This window comes from Monodon monoceros, unplaced genomic scaffold (assembly GCF_005190385.1).
Source record: "Monodon monoceros isolate NGI ecotype Baffin Bay Population unplaced genomic scaffold, NGI_Narwhal_1 Super_Scaffold_12, whole genome shotgun sequence".
Classification (NCBI taxonomy): Eukaryota; Metazoa; Chordata; class Mammalia; order Artiodactyla; family Monodontidae; genus Monodon; species Monodon monoceros.
Genome location: NW_021703768.1, coordinates 51,579,274 through 51,607,218, shown reverse-complemented (window position 1 = coordinate 51,607,218; position 27,945 = coordinate 51,579,274). Strand labels below are relative to the sequence as shown.

Below are 27,945 nucleotides of genomic sequence, written 5' to 3'. Positions count from 1 at the left end.
CATTGCTTGTTTGCTCCTCTCTATCTCCCACTTCAGTGTAAGCTTGATGGGCGCAGGGGCTGTAACTTGTTCACTTTCGTGCCCCAGTGCCTGATACAGTAACTGACACATTGGCTTAGTATTTGTTAAGTGAAGAATAAGCCAACCATTTTTAAAGTACTATATTTTAAACATTATTAGTGTATTTATATGCATAATTGTGCTACTAACAGGAAGTAGTGAATCAGAGGTGTCTAAAGCATCATCTTTTTGGCATTTCTGGAAAGGGAACTCAATTCAATTTTTTTTTTTTTAATACTCAAAGTCCACTGGTTGTAGAGAGATACCAAAGACTTTATTTTGGCCACAGAAACTAAAACGTAAAGTTTGTGATTGAAGACCATGGTTTAAAGGCCTCTGCCCTTCCCCCTTCTCTGTTCTTTACAGGAAGGATAGAGTGGGTACCCTTTTCTCTGCCCTCCACACTCTCCATGTTTGCCTGAGCACCGATGCCCTGGGAACAACTCCTCTCCCTGCTCCATTCATGCAGCTCCTATATATCTGTCATTTTCTTTCATGATCCTGCTTCCCTAGACACAGTAATTGATAGAGGTGGCCAGCAGACTTAAGCTGTTTCATCACAGTACCCATCCCTTGCCCCCAGCTGATTAGCCTAGAGGTGGGAGTGAATCTGTTCCGTCTTCAAGATTTTTTTTTTCACTTTCTCTCCAGGTGGAGGGAGCTAGTCTTGAGTGAGGGGATGAACTGTCACAGAGATGACAAACAGAGACTCCTCATGGTGTTTAAGTTCTGGATTCAGTTATTATGCAAGTTATTCCTGAAAGGACAGGGACCTCCCTATCCTTCCTACACCTGATTTCAACACTTTCATAGAGTTCTTGTGCCAATTAATTCTCTCTCTCTTTTTTTAAACATCTTTATTGGAGTATAATTGCTTTACAATGGTGTGTTTAGTTTCTGTGGTATAACAAAGTGAATCAGCTATACGTACACATATACCCCCATATCCCCTCCCTCTTGCGTCTCTCTCCCACCCTCGCTATCCCACCCCTCTAGGTGGTCACAAAGCACCGAGGTGATCTCCCTGTGCTATGTGGCTGCTTCCCACTAGCTATCTATTTTACATTTGGTAGTGTATATATGTCAATGTTACTCTCTCATTTCGTCCCAGCTTACCCTTCCCCCTCCCTGTGTCCTCAAGTCCATTATCTACGTCTGCATCTTTATTCCTGTCCTGCCCCTAGGTTTTTCAGAACAAGTTTTTTTTTTTTAGATTCCATATATATGTGTTAACATAAGGTATTTGTTTTTCTCTTTCTGGGTTACTTCAGTCTGTATGACAGACTCTAGGTCCATCCACCTCGCTACAAATAACTCAATTTCATTACTTTTTATGGCTGAGTAATATTGCATTGTATATACGTGCCATATCTTCTTTATCCACTCATCTGTCGATGGACACTTAGGTTACTTCCATGTCCTGGCTATTGTAAATAGAGCTGCAATGAACATTGTGGTACATGACTCTTCTTCAATTATGGTTTTCTCAGGGTATATGCCCAGTAGTGGGATTGCTGGGTCATATGGTAGTTCTATTTGTAGTTTTTGAAGGAACCTCCATACTGTTCTCCATAGTGGCTGGATCAATTTACATTCCCAGCAACAGTGCAAGAGGGTTCCCTTTTCTCCACACCTTCTCCAGCATTTATTTGTAGATTTTTTGATGATGGCCATTCTGGGTGGTATGAGGTGATACCTCATTGTAGTTTTGATATGCATTTCTCTAATGATTAGTGATGTTGAGCATCCTTTCATGTGTTTGTTGGCAATCTGTATATCTTCTTTGGAGAAATGTCTATTTAGGTCTTCTGCCCATTTCTGGATTGGGTTTTTTTTTTAATATTGAGCTACATGAGCTGCTTGTAAATTTTGGAGATTAATCCTTTGTCAGTTGCTTCATTTGCAAATGTGTTCTCCCATTCTGAGGGTTGTCTTTTCGTCTTGTTTATGGTTTCCTTTGCTGTGCAAAAGCTTTGAAGTTTCATTAGGTCCCATTTGTTTATTTTCGTTTTTATTTCCATTTCTCTAGGAGGTGGGTCAAAAAGCATCTTGCTGGGATTTATGTCATAGAGTGTTCTGCCTGTTTTCCTCTAAGAGTTTTATAGTGTCTGGCCTTACATTTAGGTCTTTAATCCATTTTGAGTTTATTTTTATTTATGGTGTTAAGGACTGTTCTAATTTCATTCTTTTACATGTAGCTGTCCAGTTTTCCCAGCACCACTTATTGGAAGAGCCTGTCTTTTCTCCATTGTATATTCTTGCCTCCTTTATCCTAAGTTAGTTCAGTGTTGGTTTCTGTCCCTCATAATTGAAAGAATTTTATCTAATTTACAGTGAAGTGTTTCTGTCTTTGCTGATACTATTACAAGAAAGCTCCCCAAACATCTCATAATCTGGCCAAGTAATCAATACACAAACTATGGAAAATATGGTCCAATTCTACCAGCATATGTCTTTCCTAGCATAAACCTTGTGTGTGTATCCACAGAGTGATTCCTCCTTCATTTTACTTGTTCAGTGGGTGACTCTTTGTGAAAAATTCTTGTCGTTACCCTATTTCTGGCTCTAAAATGTTGATTATTTTCAATGTGTTTTTCTGATGTATGTTAACTCTCCTCAGTTTTCTAATACTTTTATACTGATGTTTCTTGTGCAAAGTAAAAAGGATTTTGCTTAGAGTTATAAAGGTTTTTGTGTATTTGGCCACACTTAAGTAGACTTTCTATGTTTAAGACACGTTCTATTGAAAGAGTTATATATTTTCCTGCATATATCATATGTATTCAAAGCATTTTCCATTTAACTATTATGAAATTCCAATGTAGTATCACTTATAAAATGGGGATATGCCTCCTGTTATGGATCAGAATTAGGACATTACTTCCACATGGAAGGAAATGTCTGGAATGAGTTAAAGGGGTTTTCCCCCAACACTGACTTCAGAGCCATATGGGACCAAAAAGGAATGATGCATGTACAAGAGACAAGTATCATATGCTTAGTAACTTTGTATTTATTTATTTTTTGTTCTTTTTTTTATATATTGGAGTATAGTTGATTAACAATGTTGTGCTAGTTTCAGGTGTACAACAAAGTGATTCAGTTATACATATATCTATTCTTTTTCAAATTTTTTCCCATTTAAGTTATCACAGGGTATTGAGCAAGAGTTCCCTGTGCTATACAGTAGGTCCCTGTTGCTTATCTATTTTAAATACAGCAGTGTGTATATGTCAATCTCAAACTCCCAATCTGTCCCTTCTCCCCCCCCTCCCCCCCCGGTAACCATAAGTTCATTCTCTAACTCTGTGAGTTTGTTTCTGTTTTGTAAATTAGTTCACTTGTATCATTTTATTTTTTAGATTCTGCATATAAGCGGTATCATTTGATATTTGTCTTTCTCTGTCTGACTTGCTTCACTTAGTATGATAATCTCTAGGTCCATCCATGTTGCTGCATATGGCATTATTTCATTCTTTTTAATGGCTAAGTAATATTCCATTGTATATATTATATGTACCACATCTTCTTTATACATTCATCTGTGGATGGACATTTAGGTTACTTCCATGTCTTGGCTATTGTAAACAGCACTGCAATGAACACTGGGGTGCATGTATCCTTTCAAAGCATGTTTTTCTCCAGATATATGCCCAGAAGTGGGATTGTTGGATCATATGGTAGCTCTATTTTTAGTTTCTTTTTTTTTTTTTTTTTTTTTTTTTTGCGGTATGCGGGCCTCTCCCTGTTGTGGCCTCTCCCGTTGCAGAGCACAGGCTCCAGACGCGCAGGCTCAGCGGCCATGGCTCACGGGCCCAGCCACTCCACAGCATGTGGGATCTTCCTGGACCGGGCCACGAACCCGTGTCCCCTGCATCGGCAGGTGGACTCTCAACCACTGCACCACCAGGGAAGCCCTATTTTTAGTTTCTTAAAGAACCTCCAACAGTGTAGGAGGGTTCCCTTTTCTCCACACCCTCTGCAGAATTTATTGTTTGTAGACTTTTTGATGATGGCTATTCTGACTGGTATGAGGTGATATCTCATTGTATTATAGTTTTGATTTGCCGTATTCATTCATTTTTGTGATGAAAATGTGGTGCCATAAAATGCTGATTAATTCTAGGCACAGAATTCAGATTATTAAATTCATGGTGCTGGAAGGGACATGGAAATTGGATACAAAAGAAATTGTGTATGTTACCTTTCATTGGTAAATCAAGTGATACTCACATGGGAAATAAAGAGTTAACAGCAGGCCAGGGACTCCCGCCCTCCTTACTAGGGGAAAAGGATTGACCACAGCCAGAGGTACTTATAAACATGCTGATGGTACTTATTAGTGGAAAGATACCCGAGAGTCCTTATCTGAAATACTAATGCTTTTTGGCAGCATAGACCTGGTCTGTCTAGAATGTGTATTCTAAATAAGCCAGCAGTTTATGGCTTGATGTGGCAAGGCTGGCTGGAGATTGAGAGGGAGTCATGTAAGCATTTTCTGTCCAACTAAAGGAGTATAAAACTGGGAACCCCAAAATCAAAATGATGGGTTTTGTTTTGTGTGTGTGAGAACAACATGTTCACATAAATTGTTCAGAACTCAGTTGTCAATCTGAAACCAAAACATATCCTAATGCAGGAAAAAGGGACAGTTTTGGGAAGCTGTGTCTGATGGACTCAGGCTTCTCCAGAAAGGAATAGGTATCATCTGTGATGGGTTCTTGTCAGTATGCTTTGTGTCACTTGTAAAGCTTGGTGTTGGGTAAGATGTATGATACTCAGGAGTCTGCTCTGATCTTTCAACTCTTTGGCTAACATATCATGTATACACAAGAGACAAGAAGTTGATGAATGTGGCGTAACAGAACAGAAAAAGAGTATAGATTATTTATAAAAATAGTGCTGTGAAAATTGGTTAATATTTAGAAATGAATGGATTCCTACTCTGGATTATATACTAGAACAAAAAATAAAAAAGGAAAAATCATTAAAAAATAGAATGAAATAGAAAATGTATGAAAATATATCTGATTTTGACTTAGGGAAGCTCTTTCTAAGCCAAAAAAACAGAAAAGATGAACTAGCAGAGAAAAGATTGATAGACAAAGAATACACTGAGGATATGTATTTGCACTGCATTTAACGAAAGTAGATTTATTATACTAAGAGTTAAAAAGCACTGAAAAAAATTAATACCACTGTAGGAAAAGGGAAAAATTGATGAACAAGTAATGGCCAAATGCAAAAATATAAATTATCAATGAACATAAGTACAACTACATTACTTATCAAGAAAACTCAAAAGAAATTTAAAAAATAGATATTATTTTCTACTACATTGGCCATGCTTAAGAGTAATGTTAACATCCTTATGGTTGGAACTGAATGTGGCAGCTACAGGAGAGAGAACATGCTGTGAGGAGTGCAGCGAGCTCAGGGCCTCTGGCTGCTGTACCTCTGGGATCCACCCAGGTGTACATGCCAACGACACATTCTGCAGAGCTCCTAGCAAGTGACTGAGCACAGTGGGCCATTAGAACTGGGCCACACCTGCCCAATGCAAGATTCCTCTAAAAGGTCATCTTTGCTCAAGGGCTGCTCATTGGCCTGGCTGAGAATTTTTCAGTGTTGCACTGCAGTTTGAGGTTCTGCTTACCCATTCCTCCTTTCCTCCCACTCTTCTTTCACAGGTGTCAGTCCTGCTGAAAGCTTTCCCTTTGTACTGCTGCTCCTGCTCCCCTTAATCTTTCACAAATGTTTCCCCCAATAAATATCTTGCATTTCTAACTTCATGCTGAAGAAAATCAATTAGTACAATCTTTCTGGAAGTCATTATAGTAATACTCTTTGACCCACATTTCACTTCTAGAAATTGACACTAAGGAAATTAACAGATATATTTATAAATTTTATGCGGGATTATCTGACAGTATTATTTATAATTGAAAAAAGTGAAAATAAACTAATAAAGGATTGGATAAATTATAATATCCTATAAAATAAAACAGTATATATGGTCTTAATTTTAAAGATATGGGATGTTACTTATTATATTTATTAACGTAAAAAAGTTTACAAGGGGTACAATTTTATTATAATATATATGTAGGGCTTCCCTGGTGGCGCAGTGGTTGAGAGTCTGCCTGCCGATGCAGGGGACGTGGGTTCGTGCCCCGGTCCGGGAGGATCCCACATGCCTCAAAGCGGCTAGGCCCGTGAACCATGGCCGCTGTGCCTGCGTGTCCAGAGCCTGTGCCCCGCAATGGGAGGGGTCACAGCAGTGAGAGGCCCGTGTACTGCAAAAAAAAAAAAAAAAAGTAAAAAAAAAAAAAAATATATATATATATATGTAGACAAAAGAACAAAGTAATATTCAAGGATGTAATTTTAATTTTCTTCTTTGGGCTTTTCCCTATAATTTCTAAATTCTGCAATGAACACATTACCTTATGGTAAAAATACATGTTACTTAAATTATGCCTATATAGGCATTTAAAAAACAGGAAAAATACCAAGATATAATTAGCAGTTATTCTTTGAGTGATGATATTATGACTAATATTTCTTCTTTACTCTCCTGAATTTTTAAAATTTTCTAATATTAAAAATAATCTTCATTAAAATTAGATTTTACTGATTTTTTTAAAACAATGCAAATCAATTTAAAATGGTGCTTGAATAATTGTACATCTGTATTCAAAAATATAAACTCAGCCTATGCATCATACTTTATACAAAACTTAGCTGAACATGGATCACAGACACAAATATAAAACATAAAACTATAAAAATTTTAAAGGAAAACATAGGAGAAAGTCCTTGATGTTTTACATGAGACAAAGAGGTCTAAAACAAGACACCAAAATCATGATTCATAAAAGAAAAATTGATAAATTGAAGTTCATCAAAAAATATTTAAATTGTTATGTGAAAGATACTGTTAAGAAATGGAAGAGAGGGCAGACAGCAGAAGCAAGAAGAAGTACAATCCTGCAGCCTGTGGAACAAAACCCACATTCACAGTAAGATAGACAAGATGAAAAGGCAGAGGGCTATATACCAGATGAAGGAACAAGATAAAACCCCAGAAAAACAACTAAATGAAGTGGAGATAGGCAACCTTCCAGAAAAAGAATTCAGAATAATGATAGTGAAGATGATCCAGGACCTCGGAAAAAGAATGGAGGCAAAGATTGAGAAGATGCAAGAAATGTTTAACAAAGACTTAGAAGAATTAAAGAACAAACAAAGAGAGATGAACAATACAATAACTGAAATGAAAACTACACTAGAAGGAGTCAATAGCAGAATAACTGAGGCAGAAGAACGGATAAGTGACCTGGAAGACAGAATGGTGGAATTCACTGCTGTGGAACAGAATAAAGAAAAAAGAATGAAAAGAAATGAAGACAGCCTAAGAGACCTCTGGGACAACATTAAATACAACAGCATTCGCATTATAGGGGTCCCAGAAGGAGAAGAGAGGAAGAAAGGACCAGAGAAAATATTTGAAGAGATTATAGTCGAAAATTTCCCTAACATGGGAAAGGAAATAGCCACCCAAGTCTGGGAAGTGCAGAGAGTCCCATAGAGGAAAAACCCAAGGAGAAAAACGCCGAGACACATAGTAATCAAATTGGCAAAAATTAAACAAAAAGAAAAATTATTGAAAGCAGCAAGGGAAAAACGACAGATAACATACAAGGGAACTCCCTTAAGGTTAACAGCTGATCTCTCAGGAGAAACTCTACAAGCCAGAAGGGAGTGGCATGATATAATTAAAGTGATGAAAGGGAAGAACCTGCAACCAAGATTACTCTATCCAGCAAGGATCTCATTCAGATTCGATGGAGAAATCAAAAGATTTACAGACAAGCAAAAGCTAAGAGAATTCTGCACCACCAAACCAGCTCTACAACAAATGCTCAAGGAACTTCTCTAAGTGGGAAACACAAGAGAAGAAAAGGGCCTACTAAAACAAACCCAAAACGATTAAGAAAATGGTCATAGGAACATACATATCGATAATTACCTTAAACATGAATGGATTAAATGCTCCAACCAAAAGACACAGGCTCGCTGAATGGGTACAAAAACAAGACCCATATATATGCTGTCTACAAGAGACCCACTTCAGGCCTAGGGACACATCCAGACTGAAAGTGAGGGGATGGAAAAAGATATTCCATGCAAATGGAAATCAAAAGAAAGCTGGAGTAGCAATACTCATATCAGATAAAATAGACTTTAAAATAAAGAATGTTGCAAGACACAAAGAAGGACAGTGCATAATGATCAGGGGATCAATACAAGAAGAAAATATAACAATTATAAATATATATGCACCCAACATAGGAGCACCTCAACATATAACGCAACTGCTAACAGCTATAAAAGAGGAAATTGACAGTAACACAATAATAGTGCGGGACTTTAACACCTCACTTACACCAATGGACAGATCATCCAAAATACAAATAAATAAGGAAACAAAAGCTTTAAGTGACACAATAGACCAGATAGATTTAATTGATATTTATAGGACATTCCATCCAAAACATCAGATTACACTTTCTTCTCAAATGCACATGGAACATTCTCCAGGATAGATCACATCTTGGGTCACAAATGAAGTCTCAGTAAATTTAAGAAAATTGAAATCATATCAAGATCTTTTCTGACCACAACGCTATGAGATTAGAAATCAATTACAGGGAAAAAAACGTGAAAAGCATGAACACATGGAGGCTAAACAATAGGTTACTAAATAACCAAGAGATCACTGAAGAAATCAAGGAGGAAATCAAAACATACCTAGAAACAAATGACAATGAAAACACGACGATCCAAAACCTATTGGATGAGGCAAAAGCAGTTCTAAGAGGGAAGTTTATAGCTATACAAGCCTACCTCAAGTAAGAAGAAAAATCTCAAATAAACAATCTAACCCTACACCTAAAGGACCTAGAGAAAGAACAACAAACAAAACCCAAAGTTAGCAGAAGTAAAGAAATAAAGATCAAAGCAGAAATAAATGAAATAGAAACAAAGAAAACAATAGCAAAGATCAATAAAACTAAAAGCTGGTTCTTTGAGAAGATAAACAATATTGATAACCCATTAGCCAGACTCATCAAGAAAAAGAGGGAGAGGACTCAAATCAATAAAATTAGAAATGAAAAAGGAGAAGTTACAACAGACACTGCAGAAATACAAAGCATCCTAAGAGACTACTACAAGCAACTCTATGCCAGTAAAATGGACAACCTGGAAGAAATGGACAAATTCTTAGAAAGGTATAACCTTCCAAGACTGAACCAGGAAGAAATAGAAAATATGAACAGACCAATCACAAGTAATGAAATTGAAACTGTGATAAAAAATCTTCCAACAAACAAAAGTCCAGGACCAGATGGCTTCACGGGTGAATTCTATCAAATATTTAGAGAAGAGCTAACACCCGTCCTTCTCAAACTCTTCCAAAAAATTGCAGAGGAAGGAACACTCCCAAACTCATTCTATGAGGGCACCATCACCCTGATACCCAAACCAGACAAAGATACTACAAAAAAAGAAAATTGCAGACCAATATCACTGATGAATATAGATGCAAAAACTTCAACAAAATACTAGCAAACAGAATCCAACAACACATTAAAAGGGTCATACACCATCAACCAGTGGGATTTATCTTAGGGATTCAAGGATTCTCCAATATGCGCAAATCAATCAATGTGATACACCATATTTAATAAATTGAAGAATAGAAACCATATGATCATCTCAATAGATGCAGAAAAAGCTTTTGACAAAATTCAACACCTATTTATGATAAAAACTCTCCAGAAAGTGGGCATAGAGGGAACCTACCTCAACATATTAAAGGCCATATACGACAAACCCACAGGAAACATCATTCTCAATGATGAAAAACTGAAAGCATTTCCTCTAAGATCAGGAACAAGACAAGGTTGCCCACTCTCGCCACTATTATTCAACATAGTTTTGGAAGTTCTAGCCATGGCAATCAGAGAAGAAAAAGATATAAAAGGAATAGAAATTGGAAAAGAAGAAGTAAAACTGTCACTGTTTGCAGATGACATGATACTATACATACAGAATCCTAAAATTGCCACCAGAAAAATACTAGAGCTAATCAATGAATTTGGTAAAGTTGCAGGATACAAAATTAATGCACAGAAATCTCTTGCATTCCTATACACTATATGATGAAAAATCTGAAAGAGAAATTAAGGAAACACTCCCATTTACCACTGCAACAAAAAGAATAAAATACCTAGGAATAAACCTACCTAGGGAGACAAAAGACCTGTATGCAGAAAACTATAAGACACTGATGAAAGAAATAAAAGATGATAAAAACATATGGAGAGATATACTATGTTCTTGGATTGGAAGAAACAACATTGTGAAAATGACTATACTACCCAAAGCAATCTACACATTCAGTGCAATCCCTATCAAATTACCAATGTCATTTTTTATAGAACTAGAAGAAAAAATCTTAAAATTTGTATGGAGACACAAAAGTCTCGAATAGCCAAAGCAGTTTTGAGGGAAAAAATCGGAGCTGTAGGTATCCGACTCCCTGACTTCTGACTACACTATAAAGCTACAGTAATCAAGACAATATGGTACTGGTACAAAAACAGAAACATAGATCAATGGAACAAGATAGAAAGCCCAGAGATAAACACAGGCACCTATGGTCAAATAATCTATGACAAAGGAGGCAAGGATATACAATGGAGAAAAGACAGTCTCTTCAATAAGCGGTGCTGGGAAAACTGGACAGCTACATGGAAAAGAATGAAATTAGAACACTCCCTAACTCAAAATGGATTAGAGACCTAAACGTATGACTGGACACTATTAAACTCTTAAAGGAAAACATAGGAAGAACACTCTTTGACATAAATCACAGCAAGATCTTTTTTGATCCACCTCCTAGAGTAATGGAAATAAAAACAAAAATAAACAAATGGGACCTAATGAAACTTCAAAGCTTTTGCACAGCAAAGGAAACCATAAACAAGACAAAAAGACAACCCTCAGAATGGGAGAAAATATTTGCAAACGAATCAACAGACAAAGGATTAATCTCCAAAATTTACAAGCATTTCATGCAGCTCAATATGAAAAAAATAAAGAACCCAATCCAAAAATGGGCAGAAGACCTAAATAGACATTTCTCCAAAGAAAATATACAGATTGCCAACAAACACATGAAAGGATGCTCAACATCACTAATCATTAGAGAAATGCATATCAAAACTACAATGACGTATCACCTCACACCATTCTGAATGACCATCATCAAAAAATCTACAAACAATAAATGCTGGAGATGGTGTCGAGAAAAGGGAACCCTCTTGTACTGTTGGTGGGAATGTAAATTCATCCAGCCACTATGGAGAACAGTATGGAGGTTCCTTAAAAAATAAAAATAGAATTACCATATGATCCAGCAATCCCACTACTGGGCATATACCCAGAGAAAACCATAATTCAGAAAGGCACATGCACCCCAATATTTACTGCAACACTATTTACAATAGCCTGGTCATGGAAGCAACCTAAATGCCCATCGACAGACTAATGGATAAAGAAGATGTGGTACATATATAAAATGGAATATTACTTAGCCATAAAAATGAACGCAATTGGGTCATTTGTAGAGATGTGGATGCATCTAGAGACTGTCATACAGAGTGAAGTAAGTCAGAAAGAGAAAAACAAATATTGTATATTAATTCATATATGTGGAACCTTGGGAATGGTACAGATGAACCGGTTTGCAGGGCAGAAATAGCTACACAGATGTAGAGAACAAACGTATGGACACGAAGAGGGGAAAGTGGCAGGGGGTGGGGGTGATGGTGTGATGAATTGGGTGATTGGGATCGACATGTATACACGGATGTGTATAAAATTAATGACTAATAACCTGCTGTATAAAAAAATAAAATAAAATTGAAAAATTAAACTAAATAAATGAATAAATAAAAGAAAGTGAAAATACAAACCTCAGACTGGAAAAAATATTTGCAAATTACATATTTGACAAAGGAGGCTTATACAGAAAATACTAAGTGCTCTCAAAACTCAACAGTTAGAAAACAACCCAATAAAAAATAAGCAAAACACTTAACCAGACACTTCACAGAAGAAGATATGTGCATGGCAAATAAGGACATAAAAAATGCTCACGGACTTCCCTGGTGGTGCAGTGGTTAATAATCCGCCTGCCAATGCAGAGGGCACGTGTTCAAGCCCTGGTCCCAGAAGATCCCACATGCCGCAGAGCAACTAAGCCCGTGCGCCACAACTACTGTGCCTGTGGTCTAGAGCCCGTGCGCCTAGAGCCTGTGCTCTGCAACAAAGAGAATCCACTGCAATGAGAAGCCCGAGCACAGCAACAAATTGTAGCCCCTGCTCGCTGCACTAGAGAAAGCCTGCACGCAGCAACAAAGACCCAACGCAGCCAAAGATAAATAAATGAATTAATTAATGGAACAAAAAAGGTGCTCAACATCATTGGTCATTAGGGAAATTCGAATTAAAAACACGAACTACCTCTATATGCTTTTAGAATGCCTAAAATGAACAAAAGCTAACAATACTAAGTGCTGGCAAGGATGCAGGGACACTTCAATTCTTAAACATGCTGGCTGGAGTGCAAAATGTTACAATCACTTGGGAAAACAGTTTGGCAGCTTCATATGAAGTTAAATACATAGTACATAATTGCCTCGTGACCCAGACCTTCTACTCCTCGGTATTTACCCAGGATAAATGAAAATTATGTTCACCCAAGAACCTGTATGTCAATGCTTGCAGCAGGTTTATTCATAATCACCCAAACTGGAAATAACCCAGATATCCTTCATTTGGTGGAAGGATAAACAAATGGTGGTATATCTGTATGATGGAACGCTACTGAGCAATAAAAAGGAATGACCATTCAACAACATGGTGGAAGCTCAAGTAGAATCAAGTAGAACCTCAAGGGAGTGAAAGAAGTGAAAGAAGACACAGTTAAAAGGCCACATGCTATATGATTCCATTTACATGACATTTGACAAAGACAAAATTAGAGTAACAAAGAACAGATCAACGTTTGCCAGGGGCTGGGGATTTCCGGAGGGACTGACTATGAAAGGCTGCATGAGAGAATGTTTTGGGGTAATTGAACTCTTCTGTATCTTGATGGTGGTGGTGCTTAAATAACTGTATGTATTTGTCAAAACTTATAGAAATGTGCAGCAAAAAGTAAATTTTACTCTATACAAGTTAAATAAATTTTTAAAAGATAAAAATAAAGTAGGGGCACTAAAATGGAAAAGCTTGGAAAAAGTTAATTGTTGACGCTGAAAAAATTGTTTTCTATCAAAACAGATCTAACACTAATTAAATTAGCTATATGTATGGTTTAGATTAAGTGGATAAAATAATGCATATTTATTAGGTTTATCAACTTTTAAAATTCACAAACCCACAAGAAAACATGTTAAAGCAGAGGGAAAGAGGAGCTTTATAATTAATCGGTTGAGACAATTACATCAAAGGCTGTGATCTTTCTCCTCTTCCTTCCCTCTCTCTCCTACTCTTCCCATGTGGCTGCCTTCGGGCATTTAACGCTGCGTGAAGTTTTCCTGTGGGTCTTCATGGACTTTGAAGAGTATATCAGAAAGCTTAGAATAGCAGTTTGACAGACCAGGCAGAGATAGTCTTCATATGATCATCTCTTTTATGGATTCTTGATAAAAGTCAAGAGCCTAACACTGAAACATTTCTCTGAAGGAATATCCAGCATAATCTAGATCAAAATGGTCTGTGATGTAGCTTTCTGGGGATCTGACTTGATCCAGGGATAGAACTGAGAGAAACTCATGGCTAACCTATTTCTAGGATATCTCTCTTGAATATAAATGATTTAGCCAAGCTTCTAGTGAGAAGTAAAGCTCAGAGACTCCAAAATGAGCAACCCTATCAGGTACAGTAGAACTCTCTTATCCAGTGTCACTGAGACTGGTCATTGTGTGGTTAGTAAGTCAGCTCTAGCTCTATATCTTAAACTGTTATTTTAAGCTGAGACATAATTTTACAATCATCCACCAGTTTTCTGATGAAAGGCTAAGGTTCCCTTTAAATGTGGATTCATTGATTGGAATTCTTCGTCTGACAACAAAACCCCACACCCATAACATCATCTCCAATTTCCAGTTTCAATTTCTTTAAAGTGCAGCAAGAACTTAAAGACACTTTTGATGCACACCAAGTGCAGAATCCTCCTAAAATTTTATGATTGTTGGTCATAGTGTTTTACAGTTATCTTGTGCATACCTAATTTGATAGTAATTTTCTCTTACTAGCTCACATTTATGGTCACTTTCTAAGGTGTTCAACTACTTAGTTTGTATGTTAACAGCTCTCTTTTTGCCCCTCCTATCTCATCAGTTTACCTAATCAAAATTACAGTGTAAAAATAAACATATTTGGAAACCAACATAACTGACTCTTGATAAGCATACAACTCAACTGGGGTGGGGTGGGGATGTGCAGAAGTCCATGGCACGTATTAGATGTTTGCTAACGTGGGCATTTGGAGGTTCTATAAGAGGAAATGGAGAGCTTCCCTTAATCCAGTGGCTCAAGTAAGTGAAGGTCAGTTAAAAGGATACCTATGGAGAACAGTATGGAGGTTCCTTAAAAAACTAAAAATAGAACTACCATATGACCCAGCAATCCCACTACTGGGCATATACCCTGAGAAAACCATAATTCAAAAAGAGTCACGTACCAAAATGTTCATTGCAGCTCTATTTACAATAGCCCGGAGATGGAAACAACCTAAGTGCCCATCATCGGATGAATGGATAAAGATGTGGCACATATATACAATGGAATATTACTCAGCCATAAAAAGAAACGAAATTGAGTTGTTTATAGTGAGGTGGATGGACTTAGAGTCTGTCATACAGGCTGAAGTAACTCAGAGAAAAACAAATACCTTATGCTAACACATATATATGGAATCTGAAAAAGAAAAAAAAAAGGTTCTGAAGAACCTAGGGGCAGGGCAGGGATAAAGACACAGACATAGAGAATGGACTTGAGGATACGGGGAGGGGGAAGGGTAAGCTGGGACAAAGTGAGAGTGTGGCATGGACATATATACACTACCAAATGTAAAATAGATAGCTAGTGGGAAGCAGCCACATAGCACAAGCAGATCAGCTCGGTGCTTTGTGACCACCTAGAGGGGTGGGATAGGGAGGGTGGGAAGGAGAAGCAAGAGGGAGGGGATATGGGGATATATGTGTACATATAGCTGATTCACTTTGTTATACAGCAGCAACTAACACAACAATGTAAAGCAATTATACCTCAATAAAGATGTTAAAAAAAAATAGAAGGATACCTGTAGTAGCTGAAATGTAGATATTCTGTGCTGCTGGTTGACAGATGACATGACATGTATGCTTTATACACATTTTTTTTGAGAAGTAAAGTGTGTGATATGTATTCTTTGCCTTGATGAGAAATCAACCCCTCGAACAAAGATAAATTGCAGGAATAAGTGCAAACAGGATTAAGATTTTCATACTACTACTACTACACATATTTGGATTTTTAAAAATTGTGAGTGTACATGGCAATGAACACCAGAAGGAACATAATCATCGTGATTAACATAATTTCTTTTTCTTCATGCTGTCCTCTCCCAGGATATCTGATGCTTAAAAGGTCCCTCTCAGAATTTTCTTATTTCTCCTCTTCCTCACCATGATCATCACTTCCTGCTCCCACTTGAGGTTTGCCCACAGAAATCAGAAATATCTTGTTTTTACTGCTACGACTACAGGTTTCTGTCTTTAAACGTGGCCCTGTTCCAAGATTATGATCCACTTTTTGGCTGTTCCTTGATATTTAATGAGGATATTACCTACCTGAAGAGACTTCTGGACTCCAGTTCTGAAAGCCCTGCTATACATGGCAAGGCAATTTTGACTCTGAGAGTTACAAATTATCCTTTTCTGCAAAATAGAGAAAAGGATAAATTGGTACCTCCATAGCATTTTTTTTTCAATCATGACTGCACCCTAAAGGCTTATCTATATGGACACTCTAGAAAACTAAGTCTCTGAATCTTTTTTGTGTTTTACATTTTGATTCCCAAGACTCTCTTCCAAAAGACTAGATTTTTGGGCTTCCCTAGTGGCACAGTGGTTAAGAATCCGCCTGCCGATACAGGAGACATGGGTTCCAGCCCTGGTCCGGGAAGATCCCACATGCCGTGGAACAACTAAGCCCGTGTGCCACAACTACTGAGCCTGCGTGCCACAACTACTGAAGCCAACGTGCATACAGCCTGTGCTCCACAATAAGAGAAGCCACCGCAATGAGAAGCCCGTGCAACGCAATGAAGAGTAGCCCCTGCTGGCCGCAAGTAGAGAAAGCCCACACGCAGCAATGAAGACCCAACACAGCCAAAAATAAAATAAATTCAAAAGACTAGATTTTTGCCTTTTTAAAAACTGAAATTAAGCTGTTCCACTGACAGTAACTAGTCAAGCACATTCAATTGCTTCTTGAGGCCACCACCTAAAAGGTGTTGGCAGGACAATTTAATCTCCGTAACGGAAGATGTGCATCTTCCTATCTGCTAGAGAAGGAGGGTGAAAAATCTAGTTCAGCTAAAAGTTTTAAATGGAAATGAATAGGAATTTGAGGAAGGTTTACTTTATGCTATTTAAAATCTAAGCTATGCTAGATAGCCTTTTTGTCATTTAATAATCAACTTTTACTTATAGCTTTTAAGCTGACCATATATTTTGCTCTTCTATTATGATGGTTAGCTGGAGAGGTGAGCCTGGTAGGAAGCAACTTTCCAGAAGTTATTCACGCTTGGGGTGAGAGCAGAACCAATCCTATCCCAAGCATTCATTCAAGTTTTTTGCAGCCATTATGCCAACCAGGGGATGCCTTGAATATATGACATTCAAATTGGGATCAGGCATCTGATGTATTCACCTGCCTTGACAAGAGAAATGTATACACTGTAATGGGTTTCTTCAGTGATCTAGATCAGGACAGAGATAAATACATGCTTCTAAGGCACAGCAAAACTTCTTGGTATGTGTGTCAATAGCCACTGTCTCCACTTCCTCACTTCCCATTGTGTCTTCACCTCTCCAGTCTGGACTTCTGTCCCCATCGCTCTGCTGGCTCCTCACATCAAGGTCACCAAGAACCTCTCTCTCACAAACTGCCCTGATCCCTCTGTCCTCTTACTTGACATTTCAGCAGCATTTGACACGACAGTCACACCTTCCATCTTGAGACACTTTCTCTCTTGACTCCCAGGGCCCTCCAGCCCGAAATTCCTGGCTCCTCCTACGTCTTCTTGACCAGATCTCTCCTTTCTTCCTAAACTGGCTCATCCCTGAGCTCTATCCTGTTGTCTATCTACATTATCTCCCTAAGTCAACTCATCCAGTCCCAAAGTTTTAAATACCACCTCCATGCCAATGACTTCCAAATTTAAATGTATAGTCCCGACCTTTCCTCTGAGCTCCAGACTTGTCCTAATGGACATTAGCTTCTAATGGATATTAATGGATGCCTAAAGGAATCTCACAGTTATTATGTTCAAACAGAGCTTTTGATTTTTGCTCTCTCATCCCCCAAAATGCGCCTCACCTAGACCTCCCTGTTCCATGACAAGGCGCTACCGTCCGGTCAGCTGCTCAGGCCAAAAATGAAGGACTCATTTTTGATTCTCCCCTTCCACTCATCCTCTTCCCCCACCTCACCCCCTCCAGCTTTCAGTCCATCTGGAAGTCCTTCTGGCCTCACCTCTAAAATAAGCCACTCCCACCCGCGGAACTGATTCCTCTCTTGTCCTCTACGGTCTTCTCCCGTATATTAAAAAAACATAAATCTCATCCTCCTATGGCTTTTCACTGCACTTTGAATCCCATCCACCCTGTGACCTCACAAGGCCCTGCTGGGTTAGCTTCTAAGTCCCTCCTTGATCTTGTCTTGCCCTGCTCTCCCACCCTCTCACCACTCCCCAGTCTGTCAGGTTCTGGAGCTCACCAGGCTTGTTCCTACCTCAGGGTCTTGGCACTTGCTTCTCCTTCTGCCTGGAATGCTCTGCCCCAGATCTTCGTAGAGCTAGTTCCTCTTACCATTCAGGTCTCATCTCAAATGTCACCCCTTCAGAGAGGACTTCCCTGTCCACGCAAACCAGCTGCCTTTCCCTTGCCCTGGATGTGACACACTTGTCACGTTGTCCTTTTATATTATACTCTTTGAACACATACCACTTTTGTAATTATCTTGTTTGTTTTCTTATTTATCATGTCTCCTCTAGCAGGTATAAATTCCATGAGGGTGTATCACATCTGCTTTATTTCCTGGGATAACCCCAGTGCCTGTTACATAGTAGATGCTCAATAAATCTTTGTTGAAAGAGTAACTGTAGTTCAGAAATAAGCATGAGAAAAAGATTGGAGTAACCTCCGACTTTTACTTGGGACACAGTTTTACTGCATTGTGTTGAATTACAAAGAGGCATAAAGCTTTGAATGGGTGTGAAATTGTTCTTAAAATCCAGGCTTCTGGAAGGTATATAAGTTCATTTATGAAAGAAAAAATATCAGGTGATGATCTCCATATTTAATTCCTTACCCTGCCACTTTCAAGGGCAGTGGTTCTCAACTTTGGTTGCCTCCTGGAATCACCTGCCTGGCTTGTGTCTCACTCGTAGAGATGCTGCTATAACTGATGTGGGTTGTAGCCTGAGCATCAGTAGTTATTAAAAGCTTTTCAGGTGATTCTAATATGCAGCCAAAGTTGAGAATCTTTGTTCTAGGGGATATTTTTTGACCTCATGAAATATGGTTTCCAAAACCCATGAAATCTTGAAAATAGAGCCATTTGTCTTAGAACCTAGTATCTGAGGTTTCCACAGCTTCTTATTCATTAGTACAACCAGGGTTGGAAAGGCCTACTATATCCTGGCTGAGTTTCAGTATCACCAACCACATCAGTCTCTCTAAAGCTGGGAAGGCAACAAAAAGGCTGATGACATTTCAGAAGCAATAAGAAGAGAATTGAATGCAGTTAAGAGATGATGTTCCACTCAAGAGGCAAGAAAGTAAGGGGCTACGTGTGCGATTCAGTGGAGAAATTGGAATGATTCTCTCCTGGACCATATCAATAGATGGAAGAGTTCTCAGGGGTAACACCCGGGGGATGCTTGGGCAGGAGGAGAGATTAACTGGTAACAGCAGCCTCATGTTAGCAGTGTCTTGAGAAATGAAGACACAGAGCAGTAGTCTCGATTTCAGTCAGTATGTGTATAGGATGAAGCTGTGAGGAAAGAGATTCAGAGACACAAGAGCCAAGAGCAATCCTGGAGTGGGGTAGTCTGGTAACATTAGTGATTCAGGCTGCAGCATGGGCTGACTCAGCAGCGCACATAGGACAAGCTCCCTGTTAGCCAAATGTACCAGAGCAGAATTCTTGGAAAGGGAGTCCGGGAAGCACCAGACTCCCCAGAGAAGGTCAGAGGTGGACTAAAGGTAAGAGTAGTTCCCCAGGGACTGAAAAACAGAGAAACATAGTTTCATTATTTATAGAGGTATTTGAGTAGCTGATGCTTTTACTTTCTCTGTGAAGTAGGAGACTAGATCATCATTCTTTTTACTCATTGTTTTTAAACGCAAATGGCCTTCCAAATACTTAGAAAAGCAAACATAGATGCTCTAACAATTCAACTTCCTGAAACAAAAGGTTATTATTTTGACACTTGAAAAGGTATTTACACAATTTCTCCTAAAAGTAAATGCTCTTTATAAAGCCCATTCTGCCTCTCTCTGCTTTACAGATAAAGCCCCTTTGTTCTAGGAAGCTCTTTCTGTTTTGGTTTATGAAAACAGACACGGAGCTGATACAACCCAGGTTCAGCTTCAGGAAAAAAGGATATTACAACAAACTGTGGTGGTGCTTGCACTGTTTAGAAAAAGATTTAAACAATGATAACATTAAGTCATTGTACAGCTCTTCCCATTTACGGTTCCAGCTCCATTTTTATCATCTAAATTAGTCTGACTTTCAGTATAAACTTGTCTTTGGTGAGCTCCCTCCTTTGAATTTTTCTGAAAGGCAGTAAGCATGTCAAAAAGATTTATGGAACAAAATCTTTCAAGACCTAAGAGTCTCTCTAAAAACAGCACTGACCAGTACGGAATTTTTACACTTTAGTTGTGCGTGTATGCACGTAGCAGAAAAGGGGGGAAAACCTAGCAAGTAGGAAACTAGAAGATAGAACAGGAGGTGAATTTCCAAGATGATGAACATTTTTAACACTGTTTAAACATATTAGTCTCTCTACCACTCCAGTGTTATCACTACGGGGTTCTCTAAATTACCTATGTCCACTGTGTGGTTTTAAAAATGAGATTATCTCTAATTCTTACATCGCAGCATACTTAAGACCAGAGGACTCATACATGCAAATTCATACATGCAAGGACAAGCCCACCACACACATGAACAAACAAGATATTGTTTGTAAGGATCTATGAATTTTTAACTTTGAAATCCCAGAACAAGGTACTGGAAGCCTCAGTGCCTAGCACACAGAGAAGTGCATGATGACTATAGGAAGAATAAATGAACAAACAAGGAGGGCGTTTCCAGAGTCTGGCTTGGAGCAGCCATGACCCAGTTATGTGGGGTGACTCTTCATGCACTGGAGCTGGATTAGAACCCTGAAGAGAGTGTGGCCCTCACACACCTCTGAACTTGGGAGATGGCAGATAACAAACTCCCCAAGTGCGGAGTTTTATTTTCTTCTTGTTATGCAAATTGATGTCTCCAATGACTCTGGGGCATGAACCACAGACTTTTCAAATTAAAAGAATGAATATAGATATTTTTCTTTTTGTAATAGCTTGTAATTTTCCTTAGAAACCTCTCTTGTGAGGTTTTTTTTCCTAACACTGCAGGAAAATAGAAAAATGCAGATATATCTTTTAAACCATTGTTTTGCAGAAGACGTTTGTCCTTTCTTTAGCCGTCCAACATTCGACCCTTCTTCCTGTTGGGACATTCCCCGTTATCAGTGGTACTGAGGGGTCACAGTGTCCTGCTTCCCATTATGGAAGCTGAAAGGAGGTCAGCCATTCTCTCCTTACTCCCTGCAGCCAGGATGTTGCACATGACAAGCTGGGCAATCTTACCAGGGCTCTGAAGCTGCATGTGTGACCCAAGAGGAAAGGGTGGTTAGGACTCAGTTGGGGCAGCAAAGTCTATCAGTGGCATTGGCCAGGGCAACAACCTGGCCAGCCTGTTTCTGCTATGTAGCCTGTACAGTCTCCTTGGTTCATGTCCATTTTCCAAGCCCTCCCTCACACTTCCCCATTGGATTGTATGATCCCCACATAACCTTCCAAAATATCCTCCTATTTGCTTAAGATATCTAAAGCAAGGTGCTCTTACTTGCAACGAAAACCCAAATTGGTATTACAATTACTGATCAATAACAAAACAGTTCCTTGCAGTTATTTAAAAATGGAGGGGAAAGTAAAAAATTATAAATTATCAAATAAATTTGAATCACATTCAGACATTATTTATGTTCTTCCAGTGGTGGCACAGGGAAAAATCTAGTGGCCTTTGAATCAAGAGGTCATGAGTTCAAGTACTGACCTTACCATTTATTGACTATGTGACCTTGGGCAAGACACTTAATCTCTATGAGCCTCCATTTCCTCACTTATAGCACAAGAGTAAAAATATCACACAGGTATGTTCTAAAGACAATAGGAGATTATTTTTATCATTAAAGCAGTTTTAAATCTTAAAGCTATTTTATCACTCCAGGCCAACCAGTCTCTTCTATAGAATCTCATCTTGTCCATAGTCCACATCTGTTATGTATTTCCTAGTTTCTTCTTCGGGTATAGCCTGAAAGGTGAAATACTTATGGCTTCAAATTCTTGTTCAAAAAGGTACCTTATATTATTACTTCCAATGTAAGCAATAAAGCTAAAACTCTGTTGAAAATATGAGTAGATGACTTCCTTCCTTCTCGATTCAACAGCTGAGTTTATATTTGACCCAACTTATGTCACTCCCCTACAGACAGACAGGCAGAGCAGAGCTCAAACCATAGCTTGTTTACCTATTGATCACCAGATCCTTCAAAGCTACCATTTGAACTTTGGCTTCTACCTAAAATTTGTGATTGAAACATGTTTTCCCAGTTTATTGACGTCATTTAGTATAGAACTAAAGGCCTGCCCATGGAGGCTCTTAAGTGGGACATAAATGGAAGTTTTCTGGTCATGTGATGCAGGCACAGCTAAAGGAAGACTGTGAAAACTGAGGCAGAGAAAGGGAGGTGGCATGATGCTGGCCCAGCAAGGATTACAGTCTGAAATCTGGTCATTGGTCTTAGATGATGTAGCATAAATTGTTTACGGGCAGTTGATATAACCCTTCCAGCAGAGGGCAGGAAAAGGAGGGGTAAGGAAAGAAGGTCCCATGTAGGGCTGCCCTCCATTGCCACAGCCTGGGAACATCCCCTTGAGGAAAAAGGAAGGGAGACGCCTGGGAGCCATGTTTGCTTGGTGGATCCTTTCTTTGTGCCAGTGGTTCTCAAACTTGTCTACGCATCTGAATCACCTGGGGATATTTAATAAATTCTGGAGCCCAGGCCATGCCCCCTACCCTTAAATCAGAACCTCTGAGGGTGGGACCCAAGCCCTAATATTTTTTGAAGCTTCCTAGGTGATTCTAGCAGGCAACACAAGTTTAGGAACCTCTGGTCTATGTTGTTCTCAGATCCTGTTTATGTTAATAAAGCTTGTGAATTGCAGCCATCAATGTCAGAGTTTCTTTTTCCCCATTCCCCTCTTAGTCCTCTTGAACTTCGAGTCTGACAATAAAAGGCCAAGATACACTCATTATATTTTATGCATATATTGTGTTGTTTTGAAAACATTTCTAAAGGCCTAACCACTTTTATAAAAGAAAAAGACTTGCCTTAAACCCAAAGTCATTTTCTAGTGTAACTGCCTTTATCAGTGGCTCATTATTTCTCGAAGGCATTTTTTCTGAAATGAAATATTCTATTCTTGGTGTCAAACCACAGAAGGATTATTCTTGAGCACTTGAAATAATACTCTTCTTTTTAGTACTGAAATGGTAGGAAAAATACATTTTTCTAATCAAAATATAATCTTCCAAGCTATTTTTATCATTTCCCTCCCAAATTGTTAAAGCTATAAGCTTGTACCATTCTCTTTTTCTGGAGTACAACGAAAGTCGTACCGAAAGGTGTTTTTGGTTAAGGAATACTGGAAAAAGGTGTAATAATAATAATAATAATAATAGCTGGCACTTATGAGGTGTTTGATGTTTTGCTTAAGTGCTTTACCTACATCACATCATTTAATTTTCACAGGAACCCAGTGAGGTTGGTGCTATTATTACTGTTACTTTTTCAGGGGTGGAATCTGAGGCTTGCAGGGGATGAGGACGCTGTGAGGTCACGCTCTTGGTAAGTAGCTAAGTTATTCCCTTCACAGAGGCATGCGTGAATGAATGGAAGTTTAGTGAGCAATTGTGTACAGAAAGGTGTGCTAAGTCCTTGCTCTGATGTCTCTCATTTTATCTTCATAACCACTGACACACAGGCAAAAAATATGACAGGATGCTCTAGGGAAGAAGAACAGATCAAAAGCTTCCTGGCTCTCTGTCCTCCCGACTTTCTCGATCCTGCTTCCTCTCTAATTATTCTCTCCAGTGAAATGGGGGCAGCCCCGCCAGGACCCAGAACAAATACTGCAGGAGAAATTCTTTCTCCCATTTTTTTTTCTCTAGATCAGTAGTTCCAAATCAGGAAAATGAATGCGTCTAAAGCTAGTACAGTTTTGAAGGTAACGTAGAGGACAAGCAAAGCATCAGGTTTTTGCATATATCTGCCCAATAAATAGAAGAGCTAGAATTCCACATAGACAAATATAATTATTTTTGAGATTTTCTACAGCTGTGTTCAAAACGGATATTCAACGCTTGCCATGTGAGTCGATTTTCTCCCATAATGTTTAATATGGAATATTTAGAAAACACAGGTATATAAAAAAGAAAATGAAAATCATTTATCCAGAAAGGAAAAACTGTAAAGGTTTTGGTGCATATCTTTGCAATTATATCTAGCTGTATAATTTTCGTTTTTTTTTTCAAAAGTGGGGTCATACTGTAAAACTGTTTTATAATCTGCTTTTTCCACTTACTGTCATTTTCAGTGTTTGCACAGTATTCCAGCACCTGGGTGTACTGTTTTTCATTTAATGAATCCTCTATTGGATATTTAGATCATTACTCATTTTTGACCATGACAAGTGATTCTGTAATGTACAGACACACGTTTTTGCAGCTTGAAGGAAACTTAGAAATGATATGAAAACTACAGCTCAGAGTAGGGAAGGGATTGATCAAAATTACTCAGTTGAAAGCTTGGCTGAAATTCTAAACTGACTACCAGTCTGGGCCTCATTCCTCTACACCAGTGGTTCTCAACCTTGCAGAAATTTAAAAAAATATTCTGTCCAGACCTCGCGCTGAGACATTCTGATGTAATTGATCTGGGGTGTGGAATCCAGGTATCAGTATCTTCAAAAACTCCTCCAGGAAGTCTAATGTGCAGCAGAGTTAGAACCACTGCTTGACACTGTGGGGCTTCTGGAATCAAGGGCACACAGAGAGGTGTTCTGGGATCCTCTCGGCATTCACTTCCGCAAGTTAAAGGGGGAAAGCGAAACATCCTACAATTAATTTTTCTTTCTTGAGCTAATAGCACTCGAGTATGTTACTCTCGTGACTTCTTAGTCAATTTTCATGGGGCATTTGGTCTTGAAAGCTGAAAGACAGGTGCATATTCTTGTAACTGCTCAGGTTTTAGACAGCTTTGAATGTTTGCTTTAGAGCAGGTACAGGGGGAGGGCTGGAGGGCAAATGAGGAGCTGCAGCCTGAGGGAAATATGAGTGCCTTCATGTACTCACAGTTACAAAGCCCTTTCGAATTAGCCCTGAGATCTCAGAGGCTCTGATTCTCCCAGCTGTTTGGCTGCAGCCAGCCTCCCGAGGCAACTCCAGGAACCCCAGGGTTGTGTTTCTGGAAAATACCGGTAGGTGTCTAAACAGTCACATTAGTTGCTCACTGGCATAGTAAGCTGGCCTGAGACTTTGTTGCCCCAGGTCCCAACTATCCCACAAAGGTGCCAATCGAACTAAAACTGGCCATCACTGCCATGGTCTCTTTCTGGCTGCAGTGGAGTTGGAAATTGATTGTATCCTGAGGCTGGGGAAAGTGAAGCTCACCCATCATTCCAGCAGGTCAGAGATTGAAAATTAGAAAAAGACTGTTTGCTATGTCTTCTATTTATTTGGAGAAACATCTGGAAGCAAAGTTAGTTGGACTGCAAAACTGTAGCATTTAATGATTTAGCTTCCAGTTCAAAGCCACAGGTTCTATCCCAGGGCCTGGGTTGGAAAGAGTTTAGGGACCATGCTATATCAAGAATACTACTCTCTTAGAAATTACAGAAAAGTGCCGGATTCTTCCTTCCTTATCGTGGATTTGTTCCTGGGGACTCCCTGCTGTCCTGGCTATGATCTGGATTCCTCAGATCTGTATAATACAGCAGAACACCAGCTGAAGGGAAATAAGGAAATATTTACAAATGGAGGTGATTCATGTCCATTTACAAGAGAGAGAAAAACCTCCATGGTCTCAGCTCTGGTTCTCCAGAAATTCCTTAGAGACAAATAACAGGATGATTGGAGAGTGGTACCTGGGGGTCAGTGGACAGGATCATGGACTGGAAGGCAGGAGACCCGGCTTCTCATTCCAGCTCTGTCACTTGCATGCTATCTGGCCAAAGACAAGTCACTTCACCTCTCAGAGCTTCAGTTTCCTCATACATAAAATAGGGATAATAATTCCAGCTCAGAGAAGTATAAAAAGGATTAAATGACTTAATATTTGTGGAAGCATTTTGCATCCTGTAAAGCAGTGGATATCCATCATGACAGGGGTTCTGTTTATTTAGTAAAGGGTAACTGTACCTCTCAGGGGCCTCTCAGGCTCCAAGAAATCAAGAAATATTAGAATATTAGACAGCACCCACTTTAGCTCTAAAGGTGTAGGCCCAAAGAACCCCTGCAATGATAGGCAAGGGAACAGTCTTCATAAGACCACCTGGGATGGATTATGAGCCCCAGTAATTGTTCTTCCAACTGCTTGAGGGAGGGAGAGGTGGGGCAGGGGGAAGGGCAAGAGAAGAATGGATGGTCCACTGGGCTACATTAAATCTTGAGTCTGGAAGGGACACATTGAGTTAAAGGAAATGTTTGATGTAGGTTCCACACTCGTAAGCAGAGAAAACTGATCAGAGAATGAATACTCTTTGCTGGGAATTCAGAAATAGCTATCTAGAAATGGCCTTAACTCTTTTGTGCAAATTGACGTTTGTCACTATTTTGTATACCACATCCTCTTTCAGTTAAATCCTACTAGATAGTAAATCATATAAGTAATATGAAATCAGGTTAAGAGAGTATTTTCCCCCCTTAGGATCTCATTTAGATAAAGTAAAATATGTATGTCCTATATTTAACTTTCATGTAGAACTCAGACTCTGTTATATGCCTGACAGGTTATTTGTCTTGATGTTGATCCTAATAAGATCAATGGGTCCTGTGTGATATGAAAGAGTAATGTGTAATATGATAATTTAAATAACTGTCTTAGCAAAAGAAAGGATCTTTCAAGCAATTTGACTTCAGGACACATGTACAAATATTGTAATTTCTTTCCTTAGGTTCAATTCCAAAAATGTTTAACATGTTCCTAAGGCTAATTAAATATGTTTAACCTTCATTAACAATTCAAGGCCAAAATACATATCTCTGTTTTTTTCTATATTTGGTAGGGATTTTTTTTGCAGGGGGGGTTGTTTTTGTTTATTGAGGTGACAGGTATTGACAAGTTTTAATACTCCACAATGTGCTATTCGGAAAGTAACAAAGAAATTAAGAAGTGGATACAGTTACTAACATAAACAGAAAATGGTAAGACATCCTGGCATCTCTCTAATTGTTCACATCCACTGATCTGCAAATATTCTGAGCAAGCAAGTGCATGCTAATTAACAGAGGTAGACACTAATGGCTGAGGGCCACTTTCAGTCGGCAGACGTTTTCTGTTGGCCAACTTTAAAAAATCATATTTCACACACAAACATGAATTCATGGACTCTCTTAAGAAAAAAAAGCCACAAGTGTGGCACATTTGGCCCATCTTTCTGCATGGGAATCAGTAATCAGTGGAGCTTGTGTGGCAGCCTGCTTCAGACCCACAGGCATGGGTTCCCCAGACCACCAGCACCCCACCTGACCCGCTTCACTTTTTCACATCACCTCTGTGGCCCCTGATGGATCTGGGTTTGGAGACCTTGAATTGCACATTGCCTCCAATCCTACAACTGCATTTTCCCTTTTCTTTTCCCTTTAGCTTCATTCCTTTTATCCCCTGGCAGTGCCAACTCCTTAATCAGCATAGTTCCCAAAGAACTAATTACTTCCTCTTTCCCTATTTTCTTTCCTCTTTTCCAGCTGAATCATTCCCCTTTCCTGCCTCTTCCCCCCTCACATCCCACAACATTTCTTTCTCAGAAGTTGGAGATTGTCTTTATAAAGGTGAACCATGAAGCAAGACTTTCCCCCAAATGAACTGTGATGACATGTCTTTTGGAAAGATCACACCTAAATAGATATTTT

The 27,945-nt window shown here is 39.0% G+C and overlaps 1 protein-coding gene across 3 annotated transcripts in view; it reads right to left on the bottom strand.

Annotated features, from left to right (window-relative positions):
• The window catches only part of RGS7BP (regulator of G protein signaling 7 binding protein), a 116,932-nt gene that overhangs the window by 71,252 nt on the left and 17,735 nt on the right, over window positions 1–27,945 (bottom strand). The window contains exon 1 of one of the 3 annotated variants that reach the window (XM_029215634.1): window positions 16,035–16,109. The exons of the other annotated variants lie outside the window; for them this stretch is intronic. The gene's annotated coding sequence lies outside the window, so the exon portion shown is untranslated. Of the gene's footprint in view, window positions 1–16,034; window positions 16,110–27,945 lie in introns of those variants that run through there. 3 annotated transcript variants of the gene reach the window in all.